Consider the following 14942-nt stretch of genomic DNA (forward strand, 5'->3'; position numbering starts at 1 on the left):
CGTGAGATGCCCAGTAGTAGAGAGCTGCCATGTGCTTGGGCTCTGAAGGAGGCTCTGTGCCCTCCTTGGGTGGAGGAGCGGAGGGCCTGGTGCTCCCCAGCCTGTGGTGCCCCATGGCACTGGGTGGGATGGAGAGTGTCCTGGCAGGACCCTGCCAGCTGAGGAGAAGAGCTGGGTGTGGAGGAGGAGAGGCTGACCCCTGCTCTGCCTCTGTGACTGTGAAAGGCCACTAAGCCCTGCTCCTACAGTGTGCTGGTACTGCAGCGTGTTTCTGCCCTCAATATGGTGAAGACTTCGGTGGTTTTTAGCTGCCAGAGGAAACACAAGGCCAGGAGAGTTGGGATTAAGGCAGAGTGAGCCCCAGGAACAACTACTGAAGCATCTTGTAACTGTGTAGGTGATCAGTGCCCTTGACAAATGTTCACTTTCTTGTTTAGGCTGAGATGCCTAAGGGCAGTACCCTGCTGAGTCAGGCCTGAACCTCCATCCAGAATGGACCCATCTTCCTGTGGCATTGTCTCCTGGCAGTCACAGCCTCACAGTTACTGCCTTGCTAACCTCCAGGTCAGAGATTCCCTTTGAGCTGTGATTAACTTCTTGAGGCTTGTAAATTTTCTTCTGCATTTACACAAAGACAGCTGGCTGGATTAAATGGTTTCATAGTATTACAGAAAAAGAAAACCTAGGAGGCATTACATTTGTTGGGGCCAAGGACTTTGCTTTGTTTCAAAAAGCAGTGGGGAAAAACCAATTTACTCTTCTTGGATATCATGGTTGCACCGCTAATGTTGGGGTGTGCAAAATGTAGACATTTGAGATACTGTCTTGATTTAGAAAAGGAGTAGAGAACCAGCTCAGGGTTTGGAAGTGGGATGTAAAATAAACAGAAAGTGAGGAAAAAAATTGATTCCGAACGTGGGAATAAAAAGGGAGAAAGCAAACCCAGGGCTGTGTGTTGAGGTGTGTGCTACCAAAAAAATCAATGTTCTCCCCTGCAATGTGGGATTGCACTGCTCAGAGGAAGGCAGGGGAAACATGGCTGAAAGGAGCCAACTTTATTTCCCTTCTTTCTCAGAAGAAAACAAGTACAAACCCTGCTTGGATTAGAGAGGATTATGGGCTGCCCATTTGGGAATTCATGCTTGGGACTTCATGATGATGCAGCTGGGTAAGTGATCTCACTGCAGTTATTTGGGAGGAAATGTTTTGATAGCATCTAAAACGGTTTGAGTGTCGCAGTCAGTCCCTTCGTTGAGCGCTGGAGTTCTTCCTTCATGGGTTAAAACAGAGGAAGGGAATGCTCCCACGGATGGTGTAAGCTGTCTGTGCCAGCACTGCCCTCCTCTCCCTGGGGCCTCACTGCAGCCCTTGTCTTTGCTGCAGCTCCGTGTCCTCTGCAAGACACCAGCTGTGCCCAGTTACTCTGTGGGTTCGATCTGGTGAGTGCAGCACTGATGCCAGGAAAGAGTTTCTGATGTGCCTGTGTCACCCGCCAGGGGCTCTGGTCCTGGTGTCCAGAGCTGGGCAGTGCCTGTGCTGGGGCTTTGTCTCGGAGCCTGCAGCAGGGCTGCGGGGGGATGCAGGCTGATGGTGCCCTGTGTCCTTCTGGCACTGCAGCAAGAGAGAGGTTAATAATGCCACATGCCTGCTGCTGCCCTTGGCTGTACGTTTGTGTGTTTCTGCAGGAGGATGAGAGCTGTCAGCAGCATTTCCCAGGGCGTGGGGGAAGGATTTTCAGCCCTGTAGAGTGGCTCCCTGCATGAACCAACAGTTCCCTGTGCCTCTGAAGAGAGCAGGGCCAGCAGCCTGCCTCGGTCAGACCCTGCTAGGATGGAGGAGGGTGGCTTGTCTGAAGTGCTGAGGGGGCTGGCTTGCTTCTGTGCTGGGCTGTGTGCCAGTGTGATCCCCTCTCCATGCCCTGGGCTGCTCCACATGTGTCCTCTTGGAGTCAGAAACGCAGGCAGCCAGCTGAGAGCCAAATGTGAGTTGGGAATGATGGCTCAAGCTGAGCTTACTGGTGACAGTTGGATATTGTGCAGGAAAGCAGAGGGGAGCTCATGGAGCAGAGAGAGTGTTGGCAAGGGAAGAGGGGCTTGTTGGTCCCTGAGGGAGCAGAGGTGGGTATGTCCAACCCCCGGAATGGAGAGGGGGCAGCGATATAAACCCTATACCTCCTCTGACTCCACAGTCCTGAGCATCCATGGTGGTGTGAATTTCAACTTCTGGGCTCTCTTTTTGAAAGAGGGGGTCTCCCCTGGGGGCAATGGCTGGTGCTTCATTTTGTGGCTCTCTGGTTCGGAAAGGGGAGAGCCAGCCATCAGAGGGATCCCTCTGTCTGCAGCCAGGACTTTTACATCCCACATAGAAAGCCTTTTCTGGGTGCCCAGGCAGTCCCCCTTGGGTGTCAGGTTGGTCCAGCCCAAAGCCAGCCTCCAGACCCTGCTGCTGTCTCATGAGGGGTGTCAGAGAATCCCCTCTTTTCCCCAGGGCTGCCCTCAGTGGAGGGATGGGCCTTGCAGCCAGGGAAAGCGCAGCCCTTTTTGGAGACAGTTACCAGGGGAGCTACCTCTGCTGCTCTTGATGCCGCCTGTTGTTCTCAGAGACGTGCCTGAATATGTTCCTCCATTGGTGATACGGCTCCAGCCTTCTGAGGACCTGGACCGTTCGTGGGGAAAGGTGGCTGCATCAACAGGGAACACCCCACCTCAGCCTCTGCCAGAGACCCCCTCTGCCTTCCCCTCGTCCAGCCCCTGCACCCACCCAGTCCCACGTGTGCCCATCCTTTCACCCTGTTGAGAGTTTTGGGCCTTGGCTGGGGGGGTAACCCAGGTCACACCCATGTTAAGAGAGTCCTGGGTGCCACATTGTTCCCCCAGCCCGGTGGGACCCTCAGGCAGGGCTCTCGCAGCAGCCCCCAGCCCTGTCCACCCACCCCCACAGACCAGCAGCTGCAGCTTTTGACACTGGACAGCCCCACTGGGTCACCAAAATCGGGAATAAACCTCTCAACACCAATGTAGCGTTAAGAAGCAGGCATTTCATTATTCGGCGCTGGGTGCGTGGGGGATCATGCACACACTAAAACAAAAGGTCACCCTTTATGTACCTTCAAGCCAAGAATATTCATACGTTTTTTGAGAAGCCTCCGCCTTTCCACCTATCTACTACATTTCCATAATGCAGGTGTTGCAACACTACACTACGCATGTGCAGGGGTCTCAGGTGGTCGTTTGGGGAGTCACCCCCCTACTCCTTTTTTCCTTTTATGGTCACGAGACTTTTGAGGACAATTTCTTCTCCTTGGATGTTCCCCAACTCTGTTGCCCGGCCAAGCTGTTCTTTCTTTTCTGCCTTGTTCCAGCAGTTCTGCCAGGATGTGTCTCTTATCAAGGTTAGGATATCTCCTCTGTACACTTCAATTACTCAGGCCTTGTTCCACACAAAGTTCAACATTGTCTGGCAACACAATTTTTCAAAAACTGCAACCCTTTGTAAAAGAGCTCCTGAAAACCTTACCCGTGCTGGAGAGCTGCAGGAACGTGGGGAACAAGCTGCACAGCTCACAGCTGACAGCCACGGTGCAGCAGCCCTCCATCACGCTTGCCGCCTGTTGCCGTCAGCTCAGAAAAAAAGATGCTCTTCACAGTGTCCCTGGAGCTGGCCCTGTGCCACCTGCCGCGGGGCAGCCCCTCCCCCGGACCGTGGCTGAAGGGGAGAGGCCGCACTGTGAGGTCACAGAGGCCTGCGGTGCCACGCCGGGGTGTGCAGTGCTGTTGCCAGGCAACACATCAGATGTGCCAGCAGCAGCAGTAGCAGCAACATTGTGCACATGCAGGTGAAGGGGACCATGGCTCCTACACTCATCCTCGTCCTGCTGCTAGTGGCCCTGCAAGCCCAGGGTGCCGGGGCTGCTCCATGGCAAGCGCGGGGATTAGGTAGGTGGGCAGATGAGGGCCAGCACCCAGCCCTGGCAGCGTGGGGCAGGACCCATTGCACCTCGGGCTGACAGCGGGGCTGGGGTCGTGGTGGGGCAGGGCCGGCAGAGCCGCAGAGCCGAGCTGGGCCGAGCGGGCTGTGTCCAGCTCCACGGGCAGCGGGAGGCAGATGTCCTGTACGGAGGCACAGGGGGCTGCCTTTGCTGCAGGGGCCTTTTCCGGGTGGACGGTGGGACTGGGAGCAGCAGTGAGAAAGTGTCCCTGGAGCCGGCCCTGCGCCGCCTGCCCCAGGGCAGCCTTGCCCCGGTCTGTGTGTCAGGGCCCGGCAGCACGGCAGCAGCCGGGCAATAGCCCTCGGGAGCACTTCTTCCCCAGGCCGGGCACAGCCACGTCCGGGGGGTTTGTGTCTCTGCCGTTCCCCGGCTGGACCCCAGCTTTCAGCCTCGGGGACGTCCCTCCTGGGGAGGTGTCCACTGGGGAAAACAGGAGCATTCCTGCTCCAGCCCTGCAATGCTCTCCCCGCTCTCCCCGGGCCAGCCTGGGTCACCATGGGACACACAGCCCCAGCCCACAGCCCGGGGAACAGACGGGGCAGCGCTGGGGCAGCCTCTCCCTGGTCACTGGGCTCTTCTCCGTCAGATAGGTGAACAATAACATCTTCCCGTGGGCGCCTTTTCTGCCCAGAAAACGTGTCCCAGGAAGAAATGCCCAGGGGCCATACATTTATCCATCCGGTCCTTGAGGGCTGTTGCACAGGGCCTGGAAACAGTATTTTGAAAGCCTCCAGGTGCAACTAACAGGTCACCCCGGCCCCTCTGCACCTCTGGAAATGTCCACCCACGTCTGGGTCCCATGGCATTACCTGACCCCCTCCAGTCACTGCAGGTCACTGGCAAAGGAGCTCCCAACCTCTACTGGGAATGTGCTTGATTACAGCTGTGCCCGAAGCCAACGGCCACCCGACGGCTCGGCCGGATCTTGTCTCGGGGCCTGGGGGCGATCGCACAGGTATGTCCCCTGAATGAGCGAGCACTTAGGTTTTAATATTCCGTTCTTGTGAAATTTCAGTTAACGCTCTCTTGGCCCACGCTCAGCCGAGCAGAAGAGGGGCAGAGAGGGACCGGCTTGGGCTCAGAGATGTGAGCACTCTGCCTTGCGAAGGTGTCTGTGCCAGCCTCTCCGGCCCTGCGCTGCTTCCAGTGCCTGCTGCAAGGCCAGCGGTGGGCTTGTTGGGGTTTAGAGCTGGTGCGAGCTCCAGGGAGTCCTTTCTCCCAACACCTCCGTGCATGTCTTGTTTTAGATCCTCCTGCTCCAGGCGCCCAGTACCTGTCTGCACAGCGCTCCTGATGGAGGGGGGGGATGAGTGCCACGGAGCACTCCCGTGTTGGAAGTGCCTTCGCGGCCGTTCAGACCTGCAGAGGTGTATTGAAATAGCTCATGGGAGCTTCTCTGTTCTGTCTGTTCACAGACGTGGCTGGAGGCGATCACTATCCTGTTTCCCAGCTGGGTTCCAGGGGGGACGCTCAGGGAGATCACATGGGTACGTCGCGGCTTTTGAATTCCTCTGAGAGCCGCCGGCTCAAAGCCCAGATGTGAGCGAGGCGTCTCTCGCGGCTGTGAGAACGTGGACCTGCACTGTGTGTGCCGTGCCATTGCGTGATCCGCTCGTATGTTCTGCTGCTCGGTCATGACGGTGTATGATGGAAATTCTCGTGGGTGTTTGGTTGCAGATGTGGGTACAGGGAAGGCTTTTCCAGCTCCTCATCCGGGTCCTGCGCTGGCGCTTCCCTGGCGTCGCAGGGGTAAGTAGTCAGTCTTGACTGACTCCACAGACGACACACTTGTTTTCAATATTCTATTTGTGAGAAATTTAACTTTGGACTTTCCATTCAGGTCCTCAAAGAGCAAAGTACATCTCTGAAACAGGAAAACCCTCCCAGTGGACCTCAGAAGTCGTCCAGGGAATTCTGAAGGAGCTGGACAGGACCACCCGAGCCCACGGTGGGTGTCTGTCCCTGTTAAGCAGAAGCCTTGTCAAGCTGAAGTTTTAGATGCGTGGATGGACAAGCCGTAGCCTGCACAGTAGGAAGGGGCCGCTCAGAGCCTCACTGCAGCGACACTCAGTTACAGGCCTTGCGGGCGCTGGCAAGCTGCAGACATGGTCGAGTCTCTGGTGGCAGTTGGGGTTCCAGCCGAGCCCCAGGAACAGCTGCTGCCCCAGTTACAGCCTTACTGGGACCAGAGCTGTTCTGGGCAGACGGTGGTGTCCAGCTGGCAGGAGCTGGTGGGACTCACCGCCTTGAGTGGGTGAGGGACTTGCCGAGGATCTGATTGCTGCTCAGTGCTGAGAGGGCAGCACCTTGCCAGTCCCCAGAGGGGAGAGCGCAGGGGATGCACAGGCAGCGTGGGGCAGCACCCACTGCACCTCGGGCTGACAGCGGGGCTGGGGTCGTGGTGGGGCAGGGCCGGCAGAGCTGCAGGGCTGGGCTGGGCCGAGTGAGCTGTGCCCAGCTCCGCGGGCAGCGGGAGGCAGATGTCCTGTACGGAGGCACAGGGGGCTGCCTTTGCTGCAGGGGCCTTTTCCGGGTGGACGGTGGGACTGGGAGCAGCAGTGAGAAAGTGTCCCTGGAGCCGGCCCTGCGCCGCCTGCCCCAGGGCAGCCTTGCCCCGGTCTGTGTGTCAGGGCCCGGCAGCACGGCAGCAGCCGGGCAATAGCCCTCGGGAGCACTTCTTCCCCAGGCCGGGCACAGCCACGTCCGGGGGGTTTGTGTCTCTGCCGTTCCCCGGCTGGACCCCAGCTTTCAGCCTCGGGGACGTCCCTCCTGGGGAGGTGTCCACTGGGGAAAACAGGAGCATTCCTGCTCCAGCCCTGCAATGCTCTCCCCGCTCTCCCCGGGCCAGCCTGGGTCACCATGGGACACACAGCCCCAGCCCACAGCCCGGGGAACAGACGGGGCAGCGCTGGGGCAGCCTCTCCCTGGTCACTGGGCTCTTCTCCGTCAGATAGGTGAACAATAACATCTTCCCGTGGGCGCCTTTTCTGCCCAGAAAACGTGTCCCAGGAAGAAATGCCCAGGGGCCATACATTTATCCATCCGGTCCTTGAGGGCTGTTGCACAGGGCCTGGAAACAGTATTTTGAAAACCTCCAGGTGCAACTAACAGGTCACCCCGGCCCCTCTGCACCTCTGGAAATGTCCACCCACGTCTGGGTCCCATGGCATTACCTGACCCCCTCCAGTCACTGCAGGTCACTGGCAAAGGAGCTCCCAACCTCTACTGGGAATGTGCTTGATTACAGCTGTGCCCGAAGCCAACGGCCACCCGACGGCTCGGCCGGATCTTGTCTCGGGGCCTGGGGGCGATCGCACAGGTATGTCCCCTGAATGAGCGAGCACTTAGGTTTTAATATTCCGTTCTTGTGAAATTTCAGTTAACGCTCTCTTGGCCCACGCTCAGCCGAGCAGAAGAGGGGCAGAGAGGGACCGGCTTGGGCTCAGAGATGTGAGCACTCTGCCTTGCGAAGGTGTCTGTGCCAGCCTCTCCGGCCCTGCGCTGCTTCCAGTGCCTGCTGCAAGGCCAGCGGTGGGCTTGTTGGGGTTTAGAGCTGGTGCGAGCTCCAGGGAGTCCTTTCTCCCAACACCTCCGTGCATGTCTTGTTTTAGATCCTCCTGCTCCAGGCGCCCAGTACCTGTCTGCACAGCGCTCCTGATGGAGGGGGGGGATGAGTGCCACGGAGCACTCCCGTGTTGGAAGTGCCTTCGCGGCCGTTCAGACCTGCAGAGGTGTATTGAAATAGCTCATGGGAGCTTCTCTGTTCTGTCTGTTCACAGACGTGGCTGGAGGCGATCACTATCCTGTTTCCCAGCTGGGTTCCAGGGGGGACGCTCAGGGAGATCACATGGGTACGTCGCGGCTTTTGAATTCCTCTGAGAGCCGCCGGCTCAAAGCCCAGATGTGAGCGAGGCGTCTCTCGCGGCTGTGAGAACGTGGACCTGCACTGTGTGTGCCGTGCCATTGCGTGATCCGCTCGTATGTTCTGCTGCTCGGTCATGACGGTGTATGATGGAAATTCTCGTGGGTGTTTGGTTGCAGATGTGGGTACAGGGAAGGCTTTTCCAGCTCCTCATCCGGGTCCTGCGCTGGCGCTTCCCTGGCGTCGCAGGGGTAAGTAGTCAGTCTTGACTGACTCCACAGACGACACACTTGTTTTCAATATTCTATTTGTGAGAAATTTAACTTTGGACTTTCCATTCAGGTCCTCAAAGAGCAAAGTACATCTCTGAAACAGGAAAACCCTCCCAGTGGACCTCAGAAGTCGTCCAGGGAATTCTGAAGGAGCTGGACAGGACCACCCGAGCCCACGGTGGGTGTCTGTCCCTGTTAAGCAGAAGCCTTGTCAAGCTGAGGTTTTAGATGCGTGGATGGACAAGCCGTAGCCTGCACAGTAGGAAGGGGCCGCTCAGAGCCTCACTGCAGCGACACTCAGTTACAGGCCTTGCGGGCGCTGGCAAGCTGCAGACATGGTCGAGTCTCTGGTGGCAGTTGGGGTTCCAGCCGAGCCCCAGGAACAGCTGCTGCCCCAGTTACAGCCTTACTGGGACCAGAGCTGTTCTGGGCAGACGGTGGTGTCCAGCTGGCAGGAGCTGGTGGGACTCACCGCCTTGAGTGGGTGAGGGACTTGCCGAGGATCTGATTGCTGCTCAGTGCTGAGAGGGCAGCACCTTGCCAGTCCCCAGAGGGGAGAGCGCAGGGGATGCACAGGCAGCGTGGGGCAGCACCCACTGCACCTCGGGCTGACAGCGGGGCTGGGGTCGTGGTGGGGCAGGGCCGGCAGAGCTGCAGGGCTGGGCTGGGCCGAGTGAGCTGTGCCCAGCTCCGCGGGCAGCGGGAGGCAGATGTCCTGTACGGAGGCACAGGGGGCTGCCTTTGCTGCAGGGGCCTTTTCCGGGTGGACGGTGGGACTGGGAGCAGCAGTGAGAAAGTGTCCCTGGAGCCGGCCCTGCGCCGCCTGCCCCAGGGCAGCCTTGCCCCGGTCTGTGTGTCAGGGCCCGGCAGCACGGCAGCAGCCGGGCAATAGCCCTCGGGAGCACTTCTTCCCCAGGCCAGGCACAGCCACGTCCGGGGGGTTTGTGTCTCTGCCGTTCCCCGGCTGGACCCCAGCTTTCAGCCTCGGGGACGTCCCTCCTGGGGAGGTGTCCACTGGGGAAAACAGGAGCATTCCTGCTCCAGCCCTGCAATGCTCTCCCCGCTCTCCCCGGGCCAGCCTGGGTCACCATGGGACACACAGCCCCAGCCCACAGCCCGGGGAACAGACGGGGCAGCGCTGGGGCAGCCTCTCCCTGGTCACTGGGCTCTTCTCCGTCAGATAGGTGAACAATAACATCTTCCCGTGGGCGCCTTTTCTGCCCAGAAAACGTGTCCCAGGAAGAAATGCCCAGGGGCCATACATTTATCCATCCGGTCCTTGAGGGCTGTTGCACAGGGCCTGGAAACAGTATTTTGAAAGCCTCCAGGTGCAACTAACAGGTCACCCCGGCCCCTCTGCACCTCTGGAAATGTCCACCCACGTCTGGGTCCCATGGCATTACCTGACCCCCTCCAGTCACTGCAGGTCACTGGCAAAGGAGCTCCCAACCTCTACTGGGAATGTGCTTGATTACAGCTGTGCCCGAAGCCAACGGCCACCCGACGGCTCGGCCGGATCTTGTCTCGGGGCCTGGGGGCGATCGCACAGGTATGTCCCCTGAATGAGCGAGCACTTAGGTTTTAATATTCCGTTCTTGTGAAATTTCAGTTAACGCTCTCTTGGCCCACGCTCAGCCGAGCAGAAGAGGGGCAGAGAGGGACCGGCTTGGGCTCAGAGATGTGAGCACTCTGCCTTGCGAAGGTGTCTGTGCCAGCCTCTCCGGCCCTGCGCTGCTTCCAGTGCCTGCTGCAAGGCCAGCGGTGGGCTTGTTGGGGTTTAGAGCTGGTGCGAGCTCCAGGGAGTCCTTTCTCCCAACACCTCCGTGCATGTCTTGTTTTAGATCCTCCTGCTCCAGGCGCCCAGTACCTGTCTGCACAGCGCTCCTGATGGAGGGGGGGGATGAGTGCCACGGAGCACTCCCGTGTTGGAAGTGCCTTCACGGCCGTTCAGACCTGCAGAGGTGTATTGAAATAGCTCATGGGAGCTTCTCTGTTCTGTCTGTTCACAGACGTGGCTGGAGGCGATCACTATCCTGTTTCCCAGCTGGGTTCCAGGGGGGACGCTCAGGGAGATCACATGGGTACGTCGCGGCTTTTGAATTCCTCTGAGAGCCGCCGGCTCAAAGCCCAGATGTGAGCGAGGCGTCTCTCGCGGCTGTGAGAACGTGGACCTGCACTGTGTGTGCCGTGCCATTGCGTGATCCGCTCGTATGTTCTGCTGCTCGGTCATGACGGTGTATGATGGAAATTCTCGTGGGTGTTTGGTTGCAGATGTGGGTACAGGGAAGGCTTTTCCAGCTCCTCATCCGGGTCCTGCGCTGGCGCTTCCCTGGCGTCGCAGGGGTAAGTAGTCAGTCTTGACTGACTCCACAGACGACACACTTGTTTTCAATATTCTATTTGTGAGAAATTTAACTTTGGACTTTCCATTCAGGTCCTCAAAGAGCAAAGTACATCTCTGAAACAGGAAAACCCTCCCAGTGGACCTCAGAAGTCGTCCAGGGAATTCTGAAGGAGCTGGACAGGACCACCCGAGCCCACGGTGGGTGTCTGTCCCTGTTAAGCAGAAGCCTTGTCAAGCTGAGGTTTTAGATGCGTGGATGGACAAGCCGTAGCCTGCACAGTAGGAAGGGGCCGCTCAGAGCCTCACTGCAGCGACACTCAGTTACAGGCCTTGCGGGCGCTGGCAAGCTGCAGACATGGTCGAGTCTCTGGTGGCAGTTGGGGTTCCAGCCGAGCCCCAGGAACAGCTGCTGCCCCAGTTACAGCCTTACTGGGACCAGAGCTGTTCTGGGCAGACGGTGGTGTCCAGCTGGCAGGAGCTGGTGGGACTCACCGCCTTGAGTGGGTGAGGGACTTGCCGAGGATCTGATTGCTGCTCAGTGCTGAGAGGGCAGCACCTTGCCAGTCCCCAGAGGGGAGAGCGCAGGGGATGCACAGGCAGCGTGGGGCAGCACCCACTGCACCTCGGGCTGACAGCGGGGCTGGGGTCGTGGTGGGGCAGGGCCGGCAGAGCTGCAGGGCTGGGCTGGGCCGAGTGAGCTGTGCCCAGCTCCGCGGGCAGCGGGAGGCAGATGTCCTGTACGGAGGCACAGGGGGCTGCCTTTGCTGCAGGGGCCTTTTCCGGGTGGACGGTGGGACTGGGAGCAGCAGTGAGAAAGTGTCCCTGGAGCCGGCCCTGCGCCGCCTGCCCCAGGGCAGCCTTGCCCCGGTCTGTGTGTCAGGGCCCGGCAGCACGGCAGCAGCCGGGCAATAGCCCTCGGGAGCACTTCTTCCCCAGGCCGGGCACAGCCACGTCCGGGGGGTTTGTGTCTCTGCCGTTCCCCGGCTGGACCCCAGCTTTCAGCCTCGGGGACGTCCCTCCTGGGGAGGTGTCCACTGGGGAAAACAGGAGCATTCCTGCTCCAGCCCTGCAATGCTCTCCCCGCTCTCCCCGGGCCAGCCTGGGTCACCATGGGACACACAGCCCCAGCCCACAGCCCGGGGAACAGACGGGGCAGCGCTGGGGCAGCCTCTCCCTGGTCACTGGGCTCTTCTCCGTCAGATAGGTGAACAATAACATCTTCCCGTGGGCGCCTTTTCTGCCCAGAAAACGTGTCCCAGGAAGAAATGCCCAGGGGCCATACATTTATCCATCCGGTCCTTGAGGGCTGTTGCACAGGGCCTGGAAACAGTATTTTGAAAGCCTCCAGGTGCAACTAACAGGTCACCCCGGCCCCTCTGCACCTCTGGAAATGTCCACCCACGTCTGGGTCCCATGGCATTACCTGACCCCCTCCAGTCACTGCAGGTCACTGGCAAAGGAGCTCCCAACCTCTACTGGGAATGTGCTTGATTACAGCTGTGCCCGAAGCCAACGGCCACCCGACGGCTCGGCCGGATCTTGTCTCGGGGCCTGGGGGCGATCGCACAGGTATGTCCCCTGAATGAGCGAGCACTTAGGTTTTAATATTCCGTTCTTGTGAAATTTCAGTTAACGCTCTCTTGGCCCACGCTCAGCCGAGCAGAAGAGGGGCAGAGAGGGACCGGCTTGGGCTCAGAGATGTGAGCACTCTGCCTTGCGAAGGTGTCTGTGCCAGCCTCTCCGGCCCTGCGCTGCTTCCAGTGCCTGCTGCAAGGCCAGCGGTGGGCTTGTTGGGGTTTAGAGCTGGTGCGAGCTCCAGGGAGTCCTTTCTCCCAACACCTCCGTGCATGTCTTGTTTTAGATCCTCCTGCTCCAGGCGCCCAGTACCTGTCTGCACAGCGCTCCTGATGGAGGGGGGGGATGAGTGCCACGGAGCACTCCCGTGTTGGAAGTGCCTTCGCGGCCGTTCAGACCTGCAGAGGTGTATTGAAATAGCTCATGGGAGCTTCTCTGTTCTGTCTGTTCACAGACGTGGCTGGAGGCGATCACTATCCTGTTTCCCAGCTGGGTTCCAGGGGGGACGCTCAGGGAGATCACATGGGTACGTCGCGGCTTTTGAATTCCTCTGAGAGCCGCCGGCTCAAAGCCCAGATGTGAGCGAGGCGTCTCTCGCGGCTGTGAGAACGTGGACCTGCACTGTGTGTGCCGTGCCATTGCGTGATCCGCTCGTATGTTCTGCTGCTCGGTCATGACGGTGTATGATGGAAATTCTCGTGGGTGTTTGGTTGCAGATGTGGGTACAGGGAAGGCTTTTCCAGCTCCTCATCCGGGTCCTGCGCTGGCGCTTCCCTGGCGTCGCAGGGGTAAGTAGTCAGTCTTGACTGACTCCACAGACGACACACTTGTTTTCAATATTCTATTTGTGAGAAATTTAACTTTGGACTTTCCATTCAGGTCCTCAAAGAGCAAAGTACATCTCTGAAACAGGAAAACCCTCCCAGTGGACCTCAGAAGTCGTCCAGGGAATTCTGAAGGAGCTGGACAGGACCACCCGAGCCCACGGTGGGTGTCTGTCCCTGTTAAGCAGAAGCCTTGTCAAGCTGAGGTTTTAGATGCGTGGATGGACAAGCCGTAGCCTGCACAGTAGGAAGGGGCCGCTCAGAGCCTCACTGCAGCGACACTCAGTTACAGGCCTTGCGGGCGCTGGCAAGCTGCAGACATGGTCGAGTCTCTGGTGGCAGTTGGGGTTCCAGCCGAGCCCCAGGAACAGCTGCTGCCCCAGTTACAGCCTTACTGGGACCAGAGCTGTTCTGGGCAGACGGTGGTGTCCAGCTGGCAGGAGCTGGTGGGACTCACCGCCTTGAGTGGGTGAGGGACTTGCCGAGGATCTGATTGCTGCTCAGTGCTGAGAGGGCAGCACCTTGCCAGTCCCCAGAGGGGAGAGCGCAGGGGATGCACAGGCAGCGTGGGGCAGCACCCACTGCACCTCGGGCTGACAGCGGGGCTGGGGTCGTGGTGGGGCAGGGCCGGCAGAGCTGCAGGGCTGGGCTGGGCCGAGTGAGCTGTGCCCAGCTCCGCGGGCAGCGGGAGGCAGATGTCCTGTACGGAGGCACAGGGGGCTGCCTTTGCTGCAGGGGCCTTTTCCGGGTGGACGGTGGGACTGGGAGCAGCAGTGAGAAAGTGTCCCTGGAGCCGGCCCTGCGCCGCCTGCCCCAGGGCAGCCTTGCCCCGGTCTGTGTGTCAGGGCCCGGCAGCACGGCAGCAGCCGGGCAATAGCCCTCGGGAGCACTTCTTCCCCAGGCCGGGCACAGCCACGTCCGGGGGGTTTGTGTCTCTGCCGTTCCCCGGCTGGACCCCAGCTTTCAGCCTCGGGGACGTCCCTCCTGGGGAGGTGTCCACTGGGGAAAACAGGAGCATTCCTGCTCCAGCCCTGCAATGCTCTCCCCGCTCTCCCCGGGCCAGCCTGGGTCACCATGGGACACACAGCCCCAGCCCACAGCCCGGGGAACAGACGGGGCAGCGCTGGGGCAGCCTCTCCCTGGTCACTGGGCTCTTCTCCGTCAGATAGGTGAACAATAACATCTTCCCGTGGGCGCCTTTTCTGCCCAGAAAACGTGTCCCAGGAAGAAATGCCCAGGGGCCATACATTTATCCATCCGGTCCTTGAGGGCTGTTGCACAGGGCCTGGAAACAGTATTTTGAAAGCCTCCAGGTGCAACTAACAGGTCACCCCGGCCCCTCTGCACCTCTGGAAATGTCCACCCACGTCTGGGTCCCATGGCATTACCTGACCCCCTCCAGTCACTGCAGGTCACTGGCAAAGGAGCTCCCAACCTCTACTGGGAATGTGCTTGATTACAGCTGTGCCCGAAGCCAACGGCCACCCGACGGCTCGGCCGGATCTTGTCTCGGGGCCTGGGGGCGATCGCACAGGTATGTCCCCTGAATGAGCGAGCACTTAGGTTTTAATATTCCGTTCTTGTGAAATTTCAGTTAACGCTCTCTTGGCCCACGCTCAGCCGAGCAGAAGAGGGGCAGAGAGGGACCGGCTTGGGCTCAGAGATGTGAGCACTCTGCCTTGCGAAGGTGTCTGTGCCAGCCTCTCCGGCCCTGCGCTGCTTCCAGTGCCTGCTGCAAGGCCAGCGGTGGGCTTGTTGGGGTTTAGAGCTGGTGCGAGCTCCAGGGAGTCCTTTCTCCCAACACCTCCGTGCATGTCTTGTTTTAGATCCTCCTGCTCCAGGCGCCCAGTACCTGTCTGCACAGCGCTCCTGATGGAGGGGGGGGATGAGTGCCACGGAGCACTCCCGTGTTGGAAGTGCCTTCGCGGCCGTTCAGACCTGCAGAGGTGTATTGAAATAGCTCATGGGAGCTTCTCTGTTCTGTCTGTTCACAGACGTGGCTGGAGGCGATCACTATCCTGTTTCCCAGCTGGGTTCCAGGGGGGACGCTCAGGGAGATCACATGGGTACGTCGCGG

At 59.4% G+C, this 14942-nt stretch overlaps 1 long non-coding RNA gene across 1 annotated transcript; it reads left to right on the forward strand.

Annotated features, from left to right (window-relative positions):
* The first annotated feature begins 12877 nt into the window (after positions 1-12877).
* On the forward strand, positions 12878-14942 carry LOC141934654 (uncharacterized). Its single transcript, XR_012626392.1, has 3 exons — positions 12878-13028; positions 14328-14399; positions 14860-14942. It is a non-coding gene; the product is annotated as an uncharacterized LOC141934654 (long non-coding RNA).

The sequence above is a fragment of the Strix aluco genome, chromosome 25 (assembly GCF_031877795.1).
Source record: "Strix aluco isolate bStrAlu1 chromosome 25, bStrAlu1.hap1, whole genome shotgun sequence".
Classification (NCBI taxonomy): Eukaryota; Metazoa; Chordata; class Aves; order Strigiformes; family Strigidae; genus Strix; species Strix aluco.